General features: G+C 38.3%; 1 long non-coding RNA gene across 1 annotated transcript in view; it reads left to right on the plus strand.

Moving 5' to 3' along the window:
• Positions 1-1,157: 1,157 nt before the first annotated feature.
• Positions 1,158-21,733, plus strand: part of LOC144222058 (uncharacterized) — a 175,164-nt gene continuing 154,588 nt past the window's right edge. Inside the window, exon 1 of the long non-coding RNA XR_013332274.1 lies at positions 1,158-1,201. This is a non-coding gene — a long non-coding RNA (uncharacterized LOC144222058). The remainder of the gene's footprint in view (positions 1,202-21,733) is intronic.

The raw sequence follows: 21,733 nt of genomic DNA on the forward strand, positions 1-21,733 counted from the left end.
ACTCTGGATTGATCCATTGTCCTGAATCCTCTGCCCTGATCTACCCCAACCCATGCAAGCTCACTCACAGCAGTAACCCTTCAAGGAGCAATTACCCAGTAAACATAGAATAAAACCCTGTAATTAAAGAAAATTAGTTATGGGGAGCCTGGGTGGCTCAGTTGGTTGAGTGTCTGACTCTTGATTTTGGCTCAGGTCATGATCCTAGGGTCGTGGGATCGAGCCCAGTGTTGGGCTTTGTGCTAAGTGTGAAGCCTGCTTAAGGTATCCATTCTCTCTTTCTTTCTCTCTCTCTTTCCCCTACTATTCTCCCCTGCTAACATGCTTTCCCTCTCTCTCTGAAATTAAAAAAAAAAAAAAGAGAAGAAGAAGAAAATTAGTCACTTTTGTCTTTCACTTTATCTTGCAGAGTCAAACCCCACCTGTTTCCTCTGGGAAGCAACAGAGTGGAGCCAGGGCCTAGAATCTGGGTCTCTTAAATCTCAGTGATGTGTACTTCCTACCACATTATGCTCCTAGCAACACAGTTGTGTAGAATAACATTCAGTTTCTAGTTGAAATTTAAGAAGATCCTCAAAAGATTAACCCATTATATACATTTATTTGTAAAAGAGGAATCTTATTATAGTCTTGGTACTTGATGGCAAAATACATATTTTTCCTTTAATCTAAAATACAGTTTCTGGTTACAAAAACTGCCCGCTTTCATTGGTGTTTTCCTTTGGTATCTGAGAAAGGGCTGATAGAGTGGAGGGGATCAACTAGAATAGCCCAGACTGGAAATGTGGATCTTTGGACCAGTCTGTCCAGCAGATATGTTTTGTTGGGCCCAGAGATTATTGCTATTCAGAGGGTTTAAGTTATTATCTTATTCCTACAGTTAGGTTTGTGACTCCTATTTTACCAGCTAAAATAATTGGTATCGTCATGTCACAGTGCTATAAAATATTTTCTATTTATGCAACATACCATAGTATTAAAAATGTGTAATATAAATTGAGCATAGTATTTGGGAATCTTGTTGCATATTATAGTATTCTTAATATTAAGTTGGAAGGAAAACTCTAAGTTTATACATCATTAATAAAAGCCACTCTCTTTTGTGCTTCCTATTCTTGGCAGCTTTTGTATTACTCATTGTCGGTTTCTTCTCTGTAGGGGAGCATCTGGAGGCAAGCTTCAACATTCACCACCTCCTCAGGTGAGTTCTAGGAGCACTACTGAAGTCATTTTGCATTTTCAAAGGTATGCCTTCTAGCTTCTGTGCACAGTGCTCAAGGCATGTTGTTGAGTTTGAGGAGAGTACAATGCAACGTCCAAACATCATTGCTACTTGGCTTCTTATTCAGTCTCTTCAAAGCATAACCTTTGTTTAAACACAGCAAAGAGTCTCTAGACGAGGGACAGCAGCTCAATGAAACAATAGGTAGAGGAGTAAGATCAGGACCTAAAGCAGAAACACTAGTAGCAGCAGCGGCAACAACACCAGCCACATCTGCAGCAGCAGCAGCAGCAGCAGCAGCAGCAGCAGCAGCACAGTCTCACTCTTATCAGGCCCTTCCCCCTCAACATTAATAAGACAAGAAGATGGGACCACCTTCCTGGCTTCCATGATTGTCTTTATGGGGACTTTAGGACATTTTTTTTTGTTTTGTTTTTAAGAACACACTTGATGTTCATGTCATCATATTTTACTTTTACTCAGATGTTTCAGTGAGGGAGCAAGCATTCCTTGTGATATAATCCATAGCTCTGCCTTCTCTGAGCCAGGTATGCGCCAAACGTGGACATGTGCGTATGTGGATCTTGTTAATTACAAGTCTAAACTTCTGCTGTGTGAATGAGTTGTAAGGATTAGCTTTGTGGTTGTGCTTTAGAAATATGTGGTGATGCATATTCAATGGCTTTGTGACGGCGCTATTGCAAGTAAGTCATGTTGGTTCATGGATCTTAGTCTTTTACACAATACGATCATTAAATATATGATTGTGATGTCAAAGCCTCATTTATTTTCTTCTCTGTGCCATATTGGAAATCTACCATTTGTTATGGAAGAATTGTGACTCTAACATTTCACCAGATTGGAGCACAGATTATATCTCCTCCTTTGTTAATTAAAAAAAAATCTTTTTCTTGGGGTGCCTGGGTGGCTCAATTGGTTAAGCATCTGACTTTGGCTCAGGTCATGATCTCATGGTTCATGGGTTTGAGCCCTATGTCGGGCTCTGTGCTGACAGCTCATAGCCTGGAGCCTGTTTCAGATTCTGTGTCTCCCTGTCTCTCTGACCCTCCCCTGCTCATGCTATCTCTCTCTCTCTCTCTCTCTCAGATATAAATAAAACATTAAAAAAATAAAAAAAAATTTTTCTCAGGTGAATGATTGCTTTCTTTCTGTGGTCATCTACTACCATGTGGGATTCTTTTTCTTGTAGCTATTCTTAAATACAAAATTTAGCGCCTATCACATACATTCTAAACCACTCGTGAACCTGGAGTAATTTTTTGCATTGTCCTCTGGTCAGAGCCTTTTATTGAACTGGAGCAATCAAACATATCTAATAGCACTGGGTCATCCTATTAGGAACCAGTCACTTTTCTCTGACCTCTACTGCAGAAGCTTAGGCTGTTATACCTNAGATTATATCTCCTCCTTTGTTAATTAAAAAAAAATTTTTTTCTTGGGGTGCCTGGGTGGCTCAATTGGTTAAGCATCTGACTTTGGCTCAGGTCATGATCTCATGGTTCATGGGTTTGAGCCCTATGTCGGGCTCTGTGCTGACAGCTCATAGCCTGGAGCCTGTTTCAGATTCTGTGTCTCCCTGTCTCTCTGACCCTCCCCTGCTCATGCTATCTCTCTCTCTCTCTCTCTCTCAGATATAAATAAAACATTAAAAAAATAAAAAAAAATTTTTCTCAGGTGAATGATTGCTTTCTTTCTGTGGTCATCTACTACCATGTGGGATTCTTTTTCTTGTAGCTATTCTTAAATACAAAATTTAGCGCCTATCACATACATTCTAAACCACTCGTGAACCTGGAGTAATTTTTTGCATTGTCCTCTGGTCAGAGCCTTTTATTGAACTGGAGCAATCAAACATATCTAATAGCACTGGGTCATCCTATTAGGAACCAGTCACTTTTCTCTGACCTCTACTGCAGAAGCTTAGGCTGTTATACCTTTAGTAACATCCAACCTCACAGCCACAATTAGAGTAGTTTACACAACCACAATGCTTCATTGCTTGCTCCTGTTACATCTTAATCTTGTGGGTTGTTCATCACCTATTGCTCAGTTTCATGGTGTCTTTATCTGGCATCAAAGCTGACAAAGCAGCCCCTGTGTGGGGTGTTGCAGGGCCTGTGGCAGAGAGAAAGAAGAGACTCGCTAGATTTACAGTGTCTCTTAAAGCTTCTCAGAAGTAGCATATTTTACTTGGACTCATATTTTACTGTCCAGGCAAGTCACCTAAGCAAGCCTGACATCAACAGAGTAAGGCAGTACAGCTGTTCCACAGGGAGAGGCATAAAATATTTGGAAACCATAATCAACTCTGTCTGAGTCTACTCCTTGGCCGCAAAAGTTCACTTGTGTCTCTTCTGTACCTAAAATATGTGAAATGATAGATTTCTTCTCTAATAGATACAACCTAAAAGTTCCCTCCTATTAGGCTCAGAGTCTGGGATTATATGACAGTTCCCACCAGCTTCTGATGTGGACTTTCTTGAGCTGGAGGTTTATTAGAAAAGAAATAAACACACAAAAACAAGTCACTCCTTCACTCCCCACATTCTCCTACATATTCAGTAGAAAAATAGGGACTGCATAACAATGACAGAGCCCCATCTGAAAAAGAAAAGATGGAAGGCACAAGGAGTCCCTGCCCATAACAATTCTGAAATTATGTTGGGCTGTGTGATGGGGACTCCTAACACGAAGGTGGGCATAGTTCTCCCTCATGCCCCAGTCCTTTGCTCTGCATGACTCTTGGGACTCTCTGCTCCATTCCCTTGGAGGTCCCTCCATTTTCATTTATGCTCTTCCCTTATACTACAGAGGTAATTGGAGAGTATGCTATGCTTGAGGACTGAGCAGCTTTCCCACTCTACATTCTCCTCACTGAAATCGAAGGGACATTTCAATTATCAAATAGTCATAGTCTCTCTTAGTCTAGATTCATGACTCTTTTGATATTGCAGTTCTCTTACGGACTGAATCAGCTTTGGGGCACCTGGGTGGCTCAGCCGGTTAAGCATCTGACTTCGGCTTAGGTCATGATCTCGGGTTTGGGAGTTTGAGCCCTGTATCAGGGTGGTGACAGTGTGGAGCCCACAACCTCCTTCAGATTCTCTATCTCCTGCTTTCTCTGCCCCTCCCTCCTTCTTGCTCTCGCTCTCTCTCTTTCTCAAAAATAAACAAACATTAAAAAAAGAACTGAATCAATTTTTTATTAATTTGATAAAATCAGTATTTATCAACAGCTATACCAACACAGTTATCGCTACAGTATTAGTTTTCTATTGCTACTATAATGAATTACTGCAAAACTTAGGGTTAGAAAATATCCTTGGGGCACCCAAGTGGCTCAGTCAGTTGTCCGACTCTTGATTTCAGCTCAGGTCATGATCTCAACTGTTCATGTGTTCGAACCTGTGTCTTTGGGTTTCAAGTTGTTATACCCAGATCGCAGTATCCTCACCGACCAGAGACCACCAGGGAGACCGAGTCACCCATGCAAAGGCAAAGGGCTTTATTATGGGCTTAAGCTTGGGCTCCCAGACTTCACCAGCGTATGGGTCCGTGCTGAGAGCCTCTAACAAGGGCAGAGTAGGGTTTTTATGGGGTTTGAGACGGGGGAGTTACAGAAGTTGTGACATGGGAACAGTGATCCAATCATAATTATTCAACATCATTGACAGCGGGTTTGACCATACACATTGTCTAGAGTATTCGTTACTTTTGGCGGGATCCAATTACAACATTTAGAGTACCTTTTAAATTCAACCAATCACAGAGCGAGCCTAGGGTCTTGTTCGGCAACCAGCAGGTTAACTTTAACATTAGGTAACAGGGTCCTATCTATAGTTTCTATCTCCAGGCCTCTCCCTTAGTAATATGGAGGGTGGTCGCTGGCCTTTCCTGATTGGGTGTTGCAAGGGTGGTTTCTCCTGTCTTGGGCAATGTGTAACTGCCTGATAGTTTCGGGGAAGCTGAGACTTAGGCCTTCTAGTTTAGAGTGGAAACTTAAAGCTGTCATGGAGTCAGTTTGGTTTAGATGTTTAGACTTGTGGCCTTACAAAGTCTGCACTAACTTGAAAAATGTTAAAATCCTTAACAATAGTCGTTAGTCTTTTGTTTTGTTTTATTTTAAAGAGAGAGAGTACATGTATGTGCCAGTGGGGGAGGGGCAGAGAGTGGGAGGGAGAGAGAGAATCTCAAGCAGGCTCTGTACGGCTCTGTGTGAGACTTGAACTCACTAGCTGGTGAGATCATGCCTAGACCTGAAGTCTGACCCTTAACCGACTGAGCCACCCAGGCGACCTGAGAGAGAGAATCTTAAACTCTCGAGACATCGGGCTCCATCCCATGACCCTGGGATCATGATCTGAGCCGAGATCAACAGTCATATGCTCAACTGACTGAGCTTCCCTCACCCCAGTTACCCAAATAATAGTCTTAATACAGATTTATCATTGTACAGGTCTACAGGTTAAAAGCCACTGGGCTCATATCAAGGTATTGGCAGGATTGTGTATTTTTCCCTGGAGGTTGTAGGGGGAAATTTGTNTAGGTCTACAGGTTAAAAGCCAAAATGGTTATCACTGGGCTCATATCAAGGTATTGGCAGGATTGTGTATTTTTCCCTGGAGGTTGTAGGGGGAAATTTGTTTTCTTGCATTTTCCATCTTCTAGAAATTTATTTTAACGTTTTATTTATTTCTGAGAGAGAGCGAGAGAGAGCAAGAGAGCAAGCAAGCAGGAGAGTCAGAGAGAGAGGGAGACACAGAATCAGAAACAGGCTCCAGGCTAGCTGTCAGCACAGAGCTCAACATGAGGCTTGAACCCACAAACTGTGAGATCACGACCTGAGCCAAAGTTAGTGCTTAATCAACTGAGCCACCCAGGCACCCCTCATCTTCTAGCTTCTAGAGGCTCTTTGCATTACTTTGACTCATGGCCCCTTTCATCTTCAAGGCTTGCATTTGTATCTCTGCTTCCCTCATCACATTTCCTTCTCTGTTTTATCTCCTGTCATCTCTGTTTACTTACAAAGACCTTCGTGATTACATCAGGGCCATTCAGATAGTTCAAAAAAATTTCATTTTAAAATACTTAGTTTAATCATATTGTTCTGTAAGGTAATATATATTTTCACTGGGGATTAGAAGGGACATGGACATATTTGGGAAACATTCTGCCTACAGCAGGCACCTTGTAGTTGTTGGGTGTTCATAGGAGAGCCTACTTTTAGTCTTTTTTTCCTTGAACCATTTTGTAAAACAGAAGACATTTGCTGTTTACTGTCTTAATTAATACATAGATATTTTTTTCCTTTTTTTAACAAAAAGATTCTTTTATTTGGTCTTTAAAATGAAACAGTTTTAATCAGCCTTTATTTTCAGATTTACTATTTACCAGTTGGAAATAAAGACAACTTGCATCTTGTACTTCAGCAAGGCCTGAAATTTCTACACTCTCTGTTGGCTTCCCATCCCTCTCAATTCTCTTGCAAATTGACTCCCCCCCTCCATTGGGTTCATCGGGTTCATCTCCCTTGCCACTAATAGCGAATTGCAACCAATTCATGCTAGCAGTATTTTTTCCCCCCACTTCTTTGTTTGAAGTCTCAGGATGATAAGGTATATTATCTGCCCTTCAGCTTAGTGGAAGGGACAGTTCCACCAGATATCTGCTCCTGAATGACACAGATTGTTTTCTTTCTCCAAAAATAATTTTCCTTTTTAGTAGCCCAGTATCTGGCACCACATATTTTAGGATACCGTTCCAGCTGCATTTTATTCTTTGTAACCTTTTCTATGTCTGGTTAACTTAGACTAAAATAACTTGTAGTAACAAAGAATGTGGAAATTTCAGTGGCTTTAACAAAAGTTTATTTTTAATTTTTGGTACCTGCATATCATGTTTGTTTGACTGTAACTTATATCTGCATATTTTTCACTAAGGTAGAGGGTTGGTGAGAAAGCCCTATCAGGGAAATTGTGGCTTGTGCCAGAAGGAAGCATGTAAGTGCCTTCACACTTCTGCAGAGAGGTGGCTTGTGACAGCTCTAATAACATTTTATTGGTCAAAGAAACTCACATGGCCAACCCTTGTATTAAGCACCCAAGGACTGAGTCATGGTCCTTTCCTTTACTAACTCTGACTGTGGGCAATTTTCCTAACCTTTCTTAGATTCTGGTTCCTTATATTTAAAATAGGGTTAAGGATGCCTGCCTTGAAATGGAATTAAGTTGACATTGCATATTGTGTAATTACCAGTCTAGTGTAAGACTCTGAAATATGGGGTCTAATAAACATGAAGGATTTTACTCAGGGCAGACTTCTCAAATTTTTAATGGCAAAGAGGAATTGGAGTTGATTGAAAAGAGGAAAGAAGGCATTCGGATGGAGATTAAGCATTAGTGATGACACAGGATGTGGGAGCAAATAAATCCTACATAGTGCAGCCTTTTAAGAAACATTTTAAAGGACTAGAGAGGCAGCCAGGGAGGAAAAGAGGGATGAGTTTGCGTAGATGGACTTAGTATGTGATAACTGTTCAATATTCATATTTAGCTCTATCGTCCTAGGAATGGATATGATATTTCTGGGGCAGGATAATTATTTATTACTTAAGTAGGCTTGTTTTCTATGCCTACATTTCCCTTTTTGAGGTTAACGGGATGAGGGCCAGATGTCATCCTACGCACACTAGGAACTGCACTGTAGGTGAGGAAGCCTGAAATTAAGAATCTGGGGCTTCTAAAGAGAAGGAACAGCTGTCTGCCAACCCCTCTTGGGAGATGAAGAGAAATCATTACTCCCAACTATAAACACGTTCTCCTTCAGGAGGATACTGGGTTTTTATCCTTTGGAATGTAAATATATGTCTCTAGTGGGAAGAAAAGACTATTATCTCTGACATTTCAACCTAGGGTTTGTTTAGGATTTTATACCTCCTTGAAATGTAAACACTTAACTCCTAGAAGGTAAATCTCTCAGAGTTTCAGGATCAATTCAGTTGTAATTTAGCTTTGTCTTTTAGCCCAGGTAAGTTTCAGTAAAATATGCTTAGCAAGCACAAAAAATACTAACTGTAGAAACATTAAAATATGTTCTTTAGAGCCCCACAGTAACAGGTGAGATGGTGCTGGGGCTGAAAGATTGTGGAGGGAGTATTTAGGATGGCAGTAGCAACAAAATGCAACGTCTTGTGGAAGAGACATTTTGTTGAAGATTAATTGCTCATATGATTCTGGGTTCATTTCTGAATTTTCTGTTTTGTTTCATTGATTAGATTATGTGTCTTTTTTGTGCCAGTACCAACTGTCTTGATCACTATAGCTTTGCAATATAAATTGAAGTCCGAGATCTTAATGCCTCCAGCTTTGTTTATCTTTTTCGAGATTGCTTTGGCTACTTGGAGTCTTTTGTGCTTCCATTAAAATTTTAGGATTATTTGTTCTAGTTCTATGAAAAATGCTTGTGATATTTTGATAGGGATTGCCTTAAATGTGTAGATTTCTTTGGGTACTATAGGTTTTTTTTTTTTTTTTAAATGATATTTATTCTTCCAATCCATAAGCATTGGAATGTTTTACCTTTCTGGTCAGGTTTATTTCTAGGTATATTGTGGTTGTTGGTGCAATTGCAAATGGGATTGATGCCTTGATTTCTCTTTCTGCTTGCTTCATTATTGGTATATGGAAATGCAACAGATTTCTATACATTAATTGTATATCCTGTAACTTTACTGAATTCATGTATCAGTTGTAGTAATTTTTTGGTGGAATGAAATTTTGCCATTTGCAATGACATAAATGGAGATGTAGAGTATTATGCTAACTGAAGTAAGTCAGAGAAAGACAGATACCATATGATTTTGCTCATATGTGGAATTTAAGAAAGAAAACACATGAACATAGAGGGAAAAAAAAAGAGGCAAGCCAAGAAACAGATTCTTTTTTTTTTCTAATAGTTTATTGTCAAATTAGTTTCCACAGAACACTCAGTGCTCATCCCCACAAGTGCCCTCCTCCATGCCCATCCCCCCTCCCCCCCACATCCATCAGTCCTCAGTTTTTGTCATCATTCAAGAGTCTCTCATGGTTTGCTTCTCTCCCTTTCCCCCATCATTTCCCCCCTTCTTCTCCCCCTTGTTCCTCCGTCAAGTTCCTCCTAATCCTCCTATACGTGCAAACATATGGTATTTGTCCTTCTCTGCCTGACTTATTTCGCTCAGCATAACACCCTCAAGGTCCATCCATGTTGCTACACATGGCCAGATTTCATTGTTTCTCNGGCCAGATGTCATCCTACGCACACTAGGAACTGCACTGTAGGTGAGGAAGCCTGAAATTAAGAATCTGGGGCTTCTAAAGAGAAGGAACAGCTGTCTGCCAACCCCTCTTGGGAGATGAAGAGAAATCATTACTCCCAACTATAAACACGTTCTCCTTCAGGAGGATACTGGGTTTTTATCCTTTGGAATGTAAATATATGTCTCTAGTGGGAAGAAAAGACTATTATCTCTGACATTTCAACCTAGGGTTTGTTTAGGATTTTATACCTCCTTGAAATGTAAACACTTAACTCCTAGAAGGTAAATCTCTCAGAGTTTCAGGATCAATTCAGTTGTAATTTAGCTTTGTCTTTTAGCCCAGGTAAGTTTCAGTAAAATATGCTTAGCAAGCACAAAAAATACTAACTGTAGAAACATTAAAATATGTTCTTTAGAGCCCCACAGTATGAGGTGAGATGGTGCTGGGGCTGAAAGATTGTGGAGGGAGTATTTAGGATGGCAGTAGCAACAAAATGCAACGTCTTGTGGAAGAGACATTTTGTTGAAGATTAATTGCTCATATGATTCTGGGTTCATTTCTGAATTTTCTGTTTTGTTTCATTGATTAGATTATGTGTCTTTTTTGTTCCAGTACCATACTGTCTTAATCACTATAGCTTTGCAATATAAATTGAAGTCCGAGATCTTAATGCCTCCAGCTTTGTTTATCTTTTTCGAGATTGCTTTGGCTACTTGGAGTCTTTTGTGCTTCCATTAAAATTTTAGGATTATTTGTTCTAGTTCTATGAAAAATGCTTGTGATATTTTGATAGGGATTGCCTTAAATGTGTAGATTTCTTTGGGTACTATAGGTTTTTTTTTTTTTTTCCAAATGATATTTATTCTTCCAATCCATAAGCATTGGAATGTTTTACCTTTCTGGTCAGGTTTATTTCTAGGTATATTGTGGTTGTTGGTGCAATTGCAAATGGGATTGATGCCTTGATTTCTCTTTCTGCTTGCTTCATTATTGGTATATGGAAATGCAACAGATTTCTATACATTAATTGTATATCCTGTAACTTTACTGAATTCATGTATCAGTTGTAGTAATTTTTTGGTGGAATGAAATTTTGCCATTTGCAATGACATAAATGGAGATGTAGAGTATTATGCTAACTGAAGTAAGTCAGAGAAAGACAGATACCATATGATTTTGCTCATATGTGGAATTTAAGAAAGAAAACACATGAACATAGAGGGAAAAAAAAAGAGGCAAGCCAAGAAACAGATTCTTTTTTTTTTCTAATAGTTTATTGTCAAATTAGTTTCCACAGAACACTCAGTGCTCATCCCCACAAGTGCCCTCCTCCATGCCCATCCCCCCTCCCCCCCACATCCATCAGTCCTCAGTTTTTGTCATCATTCAAGAGTCTCTCATGGTTTGCTTCTCTCCCTTTCCCCCATCATTTCCCCCCTTCTTCTCCCCCTTGTTCCTCCGTCAAGTTCCTCCNACAAATTGATGGTACCAGAGGGGAGGTGGGCAGGAAGATGGGTAAATAGGTGATGGAGGTTAGTGAGAGCATTTGTGAAAAGAACCAAGTGTTTTGTGCTTCACTAAATTGTATTGTGGATGAATTATGAAATTTTGCACCTAAAACTAGAGTTACAATGTATATTAACTAACTGGAATTTAAACTAAAACTTGAGGGGCACCTGGGTGGCTCAGTTGGTTAAATGTCCAACTCTTGATTTTGGCTTAGGTCATGATCTCATGGTTTGTGGATTCGAGCCCCATGTCGGGCTCTGTGCCATCAGCGCTTGCTTGGGATTCTGTCTCTGCCTCTACCCTGCTCATGCACTCTTCTCTCTCTCTCTCTCTCTCTCTCTCAAAATAAGTAAAGATTAAAAAAAAACTTGAAAAATCCCCCAGTTTTTTCCTCATACTTGTGTAGTTTTTAGAAAGACAGAAAGAGGGAGATAAGGCAGTGAAATGGGTATGTTCTTAGAGGGTTTGAAATTGGGATAGTGCATATGTCCAGGTTGTGGAGAATGGGGATGAGGAAAAGTGCATTTAATGGCTTAGAAAGGTGGGTTTGGAAACTCATGGGATCATGAGATGAAGTAGGTCGTGAAGCAAGAAGGAACAACACCATATATAGTGGTTTGCTGATCATAGAGAAGCAAAGGCCAGAAATGTAAATGCCTAGAGAGTGAGAAGAGATGGAAAAGAGATACAGTGACACATGAATGTTTATAAAATGAGTGCGGGAAGAAATGCAGATGGCAAAGCTGGGGTGAAAGCATTTGGATTTTAGCACTTAAAGTTACACAAAAAAAAGAAAAAAACTGTTAAGATTTTATAATCTTTCGATTTTAAGAGTACTTTTTTTTAAAGTTTATTTATTTTGAGAGAAAGGGAACGCATGTACATGTGCTTAAGTAAGCAGAGGAGGGGTAGAGGGAGAGGAAGAGCGAGAATTCCCAGCAGGCTCCTTGCTGTCATTGTGGAGCTTGATCTCATAAATGGTGAGATCATAACCTGATGACCTGAACAGAAATCAAGAGTTGAATGCTTAACCAACTGAGCCACCCAGGTGCCCTGATAACATGTTTTATCTTAATACCAAAATAATACATGCTAATTAGTGGAAGGAAAAATGTTAATGGAAGGAATGTAAAAAAGAATAAAAATTTGTCATAATCCCACTACCTGAAGATGACAACTATTAATATTTCCAAATTTTTAGAAATCTAATCCATCTGTATGTTCACCAAATGGCATTATATTCACCTACATACACCTATATCCTTGTAAATGCCTCTTCCTTTTTGTCATTCAATATTAAGTCATTTACTCTTGCTGTTAGATTTTATCACTTTGATATAAATACAGCATCACTTTGAATGTATTTGAATAATTTGAATAATACTTTTTGTCTTTCCTAACAGTTTTTGAGTAGTTCCTTTTCTCCTGAGGTGAATAGAGTGAAAGAAATAAGTACACAGTTATATTCCTCCACTTCCAAATCTGTCATTACAGTCCAGGCCTACTACTTTAAGTTGCTGTATTTGACCCATCATTCATGTCTTTTCAAATGTTCCCACAGACAGTTGAGGACAGTACCAGAATTCTTCTCTTTCGGGTGTGGAGGAAAGTCTTTTATATTTACAAATAATTTTCTATATGCATTATCTAGTCTATTTTCAAAGCAGCCCAGCAATGTAGATATTAGTATTATGTAAATTTTGTAGATGAGAAACTTAAAGCTCAGAGAGATTGAATAACTTTTCTAAGGATGTGCAATGCAGAAGTAGTGAAGCCAAAAGTGAAATTTATGTTCTTTCTTAAAACTCCATTCTTACTCTTTTACTCCCTAAAGGAATAAAAAGAAGGGATTATTTTAAAAATAGTCTGAATCTCATCTGTAAACCTGGAAGGATTGCAAATGTCACGAACCAAGCAACTCACATAGTAACAGACTAGTTAAAACAGCTGGTAGAAATGGACAGGAAACAATTGTAGAAATCAGATTTGGAGGTCAAGTTTCTGTTTGGCACATTTGCCACATCATTGTCTGATATCCTTACCATTTTGCCCTAAAATAAGTTTCCTGCCCCTGATAGTTGATGTCATGGAGGTAAATGAGGGGGTTGGAAGGAAATGTCACAAGATGTCACACTCCCAGGCCTTAAGCTTGTTATTGGGTCTAGAAGTGGTATCCCATTCCCTCCACTTATAGGGATAAAGTCTTATGTATAGGTTATCCTGGGAGTTGCCAGGGACATGGAGAATGACAGAAATTATATTTATTAGAATCTTAAGGAACTTAGGACCTGGCAAGTGATATCTTGATTTTATATGCTGGCATCATGGAAAAATTAAACTTAGCACCATAAAGCCAAAGGAAATGCTAATGATAAGTTATTACCTAATAATATTTGCAGAGCCTTGACAGGTATTGAAGGGAACATGGAGGTGGACACAATTCCTGTTCAGGTATAATAGCTATAAGAGGGCTAGTAAAGCATGCTCTTGGGACAAAATTGCTTATCAGTATAAGGTTAATTACCTCTTTGAGGACATTGACAGAAGTGACATTGACAAGAACAGAAAAGCAGAAGGCCTTGAAAATCATGCTCTTTACCTGCTTGGAGGAAGAAATACAGGGAGATGTAAAACGAAATCATCTTGCCACACTGCATACACCTACCTCTCTTTTCTTTGTTCCCATCTATTTCTAAGACTGAAATAAGAGCCGTTCTTAACTAGTTCAGTCTCATTTCAGAATTTTTTCAATGTTTATCCTGAAATTGAAGACAGCAGAAACCTTAGAAATGATTCACTAAAAACTGGATCCAGTCCAGCGTATCCAAAGTGCAGTGTTTTAGAATCTTTCCAGATTGACATTGGACAGAGTGTAGCCATTTATTACTCTTTATTATGGAAGTCAGTAGTCTGTGAGGACCATCCTGACTAAAACATCTTATTTTTTTGGTTTCAAATAAAATGCAGAATAGAATTGGCAGTGCTCCTTGCAAATTAATTCAGAGTGTATGTAACTATTTTAAAGACTGATTTTACATTACATATTCTTTCTGAACAAGATAGCATTAGACCACATAATAATACTGCAGTAATAAAAATGTATTTTATGCTTAATAGCATACATTTATGGAACACTTTCAATCTAGGCACTGTTCTAAGCTTTAACACATATTAACTAATTTTATCCTCATAATAACACTTTGAGGTGGGCACTATTATTATTATTATTCCTCTTTTATAAATGATAAAAGTAAGACACAAAGAAGTTAAAACTGCCCCAAATTACACAACAGTTATGTAATAGAGGCTAGCATTGAGCACAGAAAATATGATTCCAGGTCTTAAATCCATAACCTCCATGCCCTCTTACCTCTCTGGGCCCATGGCCTTAGCTATTTACCTGTATGCAGATTATAACATTCATTTTCCCATTGTGATACATTACTTGACTAACGGATTTACCATTTACAGTCAAGTAATTGTAATTGTAGTACTGCTTATTCTATTCTTTCTCTTGCCTGGAAGGTAAATGCATTTCAGACTATATCATACTGAAATGTTTGTGTAGAAAATATGGCAGGAACATACCAGGAAACAAGCACTTTTGAAGTCAGTGATATAAGGCTTCCGGTGCAACACGTATAATTGCTGTGGTTCCCAGTCTTATTACTGTTAGCTTCCAGAGTCTCTATGGTGTCTGTCTTCTAACTAAGGTCATATTATCTTTCAGATGCTCAAATGTGAGGCTCAAACATTTCAGCTCTACTTCTAATTAAATCATTGAAATACATGTTTGAGAATGTATATAGAACACATTTCCGATGACTTTGTTGGGCAGGTTGCTTAGCTGGGCAATTAGCTAGCAAAGCAGGAAAATCTTAGACTCAGGAATCAGTTTCCATCCGAGGTAGAACATTTAGTACAATTCCGTGTTTGGTAATTACTTAATCTCATTGCATTGCCCTTTTCCCATATGTAAAATGGAGATATTTCTCATCTCCTCACAGGTTATTTGTGACAGTAAGAACAATGTTCTTGTTAGGACAGATTCTTCAAGTGGGCATGATGCTTTGATTGCTAGCATATCCATTGATGAATGATTAAATTATACTGAAAATATTTGAGGCTTTGTTTTATAATGAAACATACTAATTGGTAAAAGAACTTGATTTGAGTTGAGAAGAATATTTTTAGCAAATGTTGGAAATTCTTTCTAATTTTTCTGTGCATGCTTTAGATTCTTGATCAGTGGTCTCATACATTCTGTGTATGAGATCAGTGGTCTGTACATTCTGTTATTATAAAACATATCATTTTGTATTGTATTTAATTTCTTTACATGTAGGCCTATTAGATATGACTGTGAACTCTTGGAGAGAAAGGAACAACACCCATCAATCTTTGTAGCTACAATATCTGGCACGCTGCTACAGAGCAGATGCTTGTTATATGATTGTGTAATAAATAAACCACTTGTAAGTACTCAGTGTAGGTATCCGTTGAAACACTGTGTTGTATTAAAATACTGTAATATCATTTTAGTGACAGTACATTTAATTAATCATACTTAACTGAAAATAGCTTTGACTCTTCTCGTTTTCCCGTATACTTCATGCAAGCTAGGTTCTTTGGGGACATTCATGCTGAAATAATGCAGTTATGTCTTCTAGTAATAAATGGACGTATTTATTCTATGGAATCGTATTGACAGTGATTCAACTGAAAAAAACAATGTATAATGCTCTAAGGATTAAACTAAAGAAAAGTTTCTGGGGGAAGAAAGCACATTGTTCCATTATTTAAACTGAGTTGCCATAGTAATTGTCTCAAAAGTTAAATCAGTGATAATCCTATTTGTAGTGCAGATAATTGATAATTAAAATGCTTGGCCACGGAGTTATAACCCAAGAGGCAAAAATTGTGTACTTTATCTGGCATAAATAAGGCTATAATAGGAGAAAATAACATTTCTATGATTCCAGTCTGACTTGCATGTGATAACACTGGAGTGTATGATGGCTCATGTATTAAAATTAGAGGTTTTGGGGGAAATAGAGACTTTAGTATCATTATCCTTTTCAAGAGCTAGCTCTCAATTAGTGAGATGGGATCCATTATTTTTTTTCTCTGCTTTTCTCCTGTGGCCCATTACCTTTGCTCTACCTGAACTGAAGAGAACATTCGGGGATTTGTGGCAATCTACTGCAATTTTTATAACCTGAATTGACTTTTCAGGTTCAGCCAGCAACACCCAGGATATTAAACTGACACTTCTGAATTTCCCAGGGCAGGTAGCACACATCTGCTATTCATTTCTACACAGCTTATAGAGTGACTATTTTCTAAGTCACTGGGGTCTGCAGAAAGTTGTTGCTGACAGAATTTCTGAGAAGAAGAGTAAAGGTGTGACATACGCCACAGGATTGTCCCAGATCCTTGATAATGTTGGCAATCAGGCTATTGGAAGATTCTTCACCATTACTGGCAGGCTGGTTTAAACCTGCCTTCAGTGATGCTGAACAATTCAAATAGGAGAGACAAGAATGACCAAAGAAATGACCGGAGTGAAGGTGGTATTGTTTTAGGAATGATCTAGAAGAAGTTGTTTGGGATGAAGCAGAGCAGTCAGTGCAGGAAAGTGTTGTGGTCCAAATGTCTTCTTCCATGGGGCACAGAGAATTGGGTACACACTTTTACATTGGCAGGATTCTGAAAACAAGGTTAGTTTCCCAGATGAGAGCTCAAAAGTCATTGAAAGCCCTTAAAATGAAAGCCATTAAAATGAAAACCAGTAGCAAATATGAATAGGGAAACTATCTGGAACCATAGCTAAAAGCTTGAGATTTGTTTTTTACTAGTTGTATGTATGACCTTGTGCACATTACTTAATCTTGGTAGCTTTTCATTTTTTCATCTATAAAATGATTGTGAGACTAGGACCTTTCTCAGAGATTAGTTTTGAGGGCTAATTAAAACAATGCAATATAGCACACAGAACATTTCCTGAAACATGTGGAACCCTCAAGAAAATTTAGTTATTATCTCATAATTGACATAAGATTATGATTGTGTCTAAAGAGAAGAGAGATGCCTGGAGAGTTGTTTTCAGTTTTTAGAAATGAAAGGAGAGATGTAAACAATCACTCCGTTTACTTAGTTGCTCAAAGGGCAGTAAAACTGATCCCATTGTACATGATAAACCTATAAGACAGCCCAATTTATTCCACTAAGTAATGGACTTATTAACAGACCGTGTAGAGTGGCATTTTGTTTGGTAAGAAATCCCAGCAGTTCAGTGTGTTTCCTTGGGTTCTAAATAATATCTTGAGATTGTATTATCTTGAGGATGACCAACTTTAGTTGAAATTATTTTTACTACTTTCACTTGCCAGGTGCCTGACAAATATCCAGGACCCCTTCAGAGAACTGACAAAGCCAAAAGTGTTTTCATATAATACTAAGATGTCATTTGCTTTTTCTTCCCCCTTTCTTTTTAAGTTTTTTTTTCCTTTTTTTTCAAAGTTTACTTAATTTTGAGAGAGAGAGAAAAAAAGCGAATGCATGCCTGGATGGGAGGGGCAGAGAGAGAGGGAGAGACAGAATCCCATGCAGGCTCCATGTCATCAACACAGAGCCTGATGTGGGGCTTGAACTCATTAACTCTGGAATCATGACCTGAGCTCATGACCTGAGCTGAGATCAAGAGTTGGATGCTTAACCAGCTGAGCTACACAGATACCCCTCCCTTTCTTTCTTTAACAAACACATAGAGGCTCTGTGATGCATAATATTGCAACAACATGAATGAAGAAGGAGAATCCAGTTCACTTTTATTAAGATAGATATTACAGACCATTGTAAAAATGTTAAACAATGCGACTCTGCTCACTAAATTGTATTGTTTTGGAAAACATTGTTTTTCCTTTTTATGAATGTACATTTGCTATTTATGTTACAGTAATGAGTTTGTTGTTATTTTTTAAATGATTACTTATTTTAGAAGTTCTCAGCTGAAATATATAGCAGGAGAAATACTGATAGGTAAAACCCAAATAAACAAAATCTCTTCAGGGCCCTCAATAATTTTGATAAGTATAAAGAGTTTGAGAACTGCTCTTAAAATGAAACATTTGCAAAAGCAGAAATGTTTCCACAGTTTTGGAAGCTTCTCAACAGGACAGAGAGAAAAATGCTAACGAGGATCAGAGGTCACATTTTGTTTTGTTGACGTTTATTGAACGCATATATTGACGCATATTGAACGCACCTTTAGTGAAGCTCTATATGTCTCAGGTATGCAAATGATCTCCTCATATCAGCCCATGTGTTAAAGTAGCTGAATAGCTCCCTTCTTGGCTCTACCTGTCTTTGCTGCTGTCACAGACCCTAGAATTGCCCATTTCTGTGCATTCATTTGTTATTCCATTACTTCATTTAAAAAGCAACAGCTAGGGGGCGCCTGGGTGGTTCAGTTGGTTGAGCGTCCAACTTCAGCTGAGGCCATGTATGATCTCACAGTTTGTGAATTCGAACCCTGTGTTGGGCTTTGTGGGGACAACTCAGGGCCTGGAGCCTGCTTCAGATTCTGTGTTTCCCTCTCTCTCTGCCCCTCCTCTGCTCACTCTGTTTTTCTCTCTCTCAAAAATAAAAACGCATTAAAAAAAAAAAGCAAGGGGTAAGCACTTTGCTACTTCTTAAGTCAAAAGAGGTACAGAAAAGAAAAAAAAAGGAGTTATGTCCATTGTCTTAATGTAGCTTACAACCTAGAGCAAGAGACAGATGTTAAAAAGAAAGTACATAATTAAATATATAGTTGAAAATAAGTATAAATGTCAGGATTAGGGGGTTTATGAAAGCCAAGCCAACACCATACAGAATATTTTTTACTGTTCTTTCTCCTTTAAGTTACTCAGTCTAGATCCAAATTTCTGAGTAACCCTATTTTGTCTAATATGATATATTGTTATAGAAAAGTCCCCAGTGAATCCCTCTTCCCCTACTTTCACCTTTGGTAGTATTTCCTACATGATTCTTAGCTTGGCAGAGAGTCTTGGGCAATAGAATACAACAAAGACTTGAAAAATGCTTGTGAATTTTTGTGAGCAAACTCCCTTCTTAAAACTGGTGAATTATAGAATGTGTGACTCTTTTTTAAAAAATGTATTTATTTATTTGAGAGAGAGAGAGAGAGAGAACGAGGAGTTGGGGAAAGGCAGAGAGGGGGAGAGAGAATCCCAGGCAGGTTCTGCACTTCCAGGCATGGAGCCCAAGGTGGGGCTTGTACTTACAAACTTTTAAGATCATGACTTGAGCTGAAACCAAGAGTCGAATGCTTAACCAACTGAGCCACCCAGGCACCCCTAGAATGGGTGAACCTTAATGGAAGGTACCAGGACCACCTTCTACCCTGAGCAGCTAGAATGTAGAGCATGACCTAGACTGGGTAATAATGACCTAATAATTGCCTACTGACGTTAACATCCATCTTGGTAAAAACTTGGTGCCTCCAAACAACAATCTTTTTATTTGCTCATATAATCTTATAATCTGGTGACTGGTACCTTTCAGTTATGGGAAGTTATAATTGTCATCATGTCTTCTTTTCTCTTTCTGGAACTGCCATTTGTTGTGTATTGGATATCCCGAATAGATTCACTAATTTCCATATTTTTCCACTTCAGCCTTCTAAAATATTTCTTTGACTCCCTTTCTTTAGTCAAATTTTGGTTTGTGCTCTCTTATTTTTATTTTTAATTTTTCTAAGAGCCATTCTGTCTTTCTTTTACAATATCCTGTTTTGATTTTTTTGGTCATAATATTTGTTCTTTACGTTTTTAAGGATACTAATTATACTATATTTGTATATTTGGTTATTTCATCTCAGCCTTGCATTACCTTTATTTCTTTTAAGTTACTTGGCATGTTTGTCTCTATATCTTATCTTGAAGATTTTACTAAAATGTCTGGTCATTATTGTTTTTGATACCTACTTTTTTTTTTATGTTTTATTTATTTCTGAGAGAGAGAGAGACAGCCTGAGAAGGGGAGGGTCAGAGAGAGAGGGAGACACAGAATCTGAAGCAGGCTCCAGGCTCTGAGCTGGCTGTCAGCATAGAGCCCGACGCGGGGCTCGAACCCACGAACCGTGAGATCATGACCTGAGCCGAAGTCAGACGCTCAACCGACTGAGCCACCCAGGAACCCCTGTTTTTGATACCTACTTAAGAGTAAACATTGAAAAGATGATTGGAGGTTCTGAGTATTTGGGCAAGGATTGTTTAAAATGTTGGTTTTGCCCGAGGATGGTAGGGTATCCAGGCTTTTTACTGGAGACTTATACATCAAGATCTGCAATGATTTTCTCCAAGGGGAGAATATGTATATATGTATGAATCAGGAACTTCCCTGGTTCAAATTCTCCAGAATGGTTACCTCCCTTTTCCTGTGGCTAAGACACAGGAGCCAAGCCTAGTGAAGACTTGGAAACTTGTATGTACTTTTTATACAGATTTCAAACCATCTCACCATCTTCAGTTCTGTGCCTTCCTGTGCCTTCCCCCATGACCGCTGCAGTACCTGGCTCCTCCATTCCTTGGCATTTCTTGGGTTCCTCAGTGTGAACCAGCTAGCTTCTTGTACATATACTCTTCCACTGGCAGTTTGAGTTGACGTTTTGCTGTGAAAATGTATTAGCCTTTCCTTTGAGTTCAGTCTTTATATACTTTAGTTTCCCACTACAAATGGTTTTAGTTTCATTGAAGCTAAGAGTAGAATTTTTGTTCCTTGTGTATATTAATTTGGGAAGACTTTTGAGAAAACAAGGAGTGGAATATTCTTATTTTAAAACCAGTTTTATTAATTGCTTTTTTTTTTATTGCCTATTAGATAAGTCTCTGAGCATGGCATATGGGCCCTTCATGATCTGACACTCTCCCACCTGCCCAGCCTTCAGAGGTTATACATTTTTATAGGCAACTTCGTCCCGTGTAGCCTGAGTAACAGATTTAATGCTAGCATTTGTCTGAACAATTCATGCACATTTTTTGCTTGCTTTCTTATTCTTCTGCACCTTTATCAGTCTAGCTGCCTAGAATGCCTATGAGACCAAATCTCTGGCTTATTTCTTTATCGACAGGGATAGGTCTCTCTTCTGTGTGCTCACAGAACACAGTGTGATTTGAAATTATGTTTCCTTAAATGTCTCCCCAGCTAGACTGTGAAATTATTGAGGGCAGGGAGGTAATTAATTATTTTTATATTCCCAATGCCTAACATATGTTTGTTCATTTAATTTAATTTAATTTTTTTGTTTTTTTTCATTTAATTTTATTTTAGATTACTTTTTTTTAATTGAGGTAAAATTGGTATGTAACATTACATTGATCCTTGAACAATGTGGGCTTGAACTGTATGGGCCCACTTATATGTGAATTTTTTTCCTGTAAATATATTGGAACATTTTTTGGAGATTTGTGACAATTTATAAATACTTTCAGATGAACCATGTAGCCTAGATATTGGTAAGACTTCCAGTCAACAGTAGGCTACTAATAGTTAAATTTTTGGTTACTCAAAGTTATTCTTGGGTTTTCAGCTCCTCCCACATTGTTCAAGGGTCACCTGTGTAAGTTTCAGGTGTACAGCATTATAATTTGATATCTCTATTGTGGACAAGATGGTAACC

This window comes from Crocuta crocuta, unplaced genomic scaffold (genome assembly GCF_008692635.1).
Source record: "Crocuta crocuta isolate KB4526 unplaced genomic scaffold, BGI_CrCroc_1.0 scaffold376, whole genome shotgun sequence".
Lineage (NCBI taxonomy): Eukaryota > Metazoa > Chordata > Mammalia > Carnivora > Hyaenidae > Crocuta > Crocuta crocuta.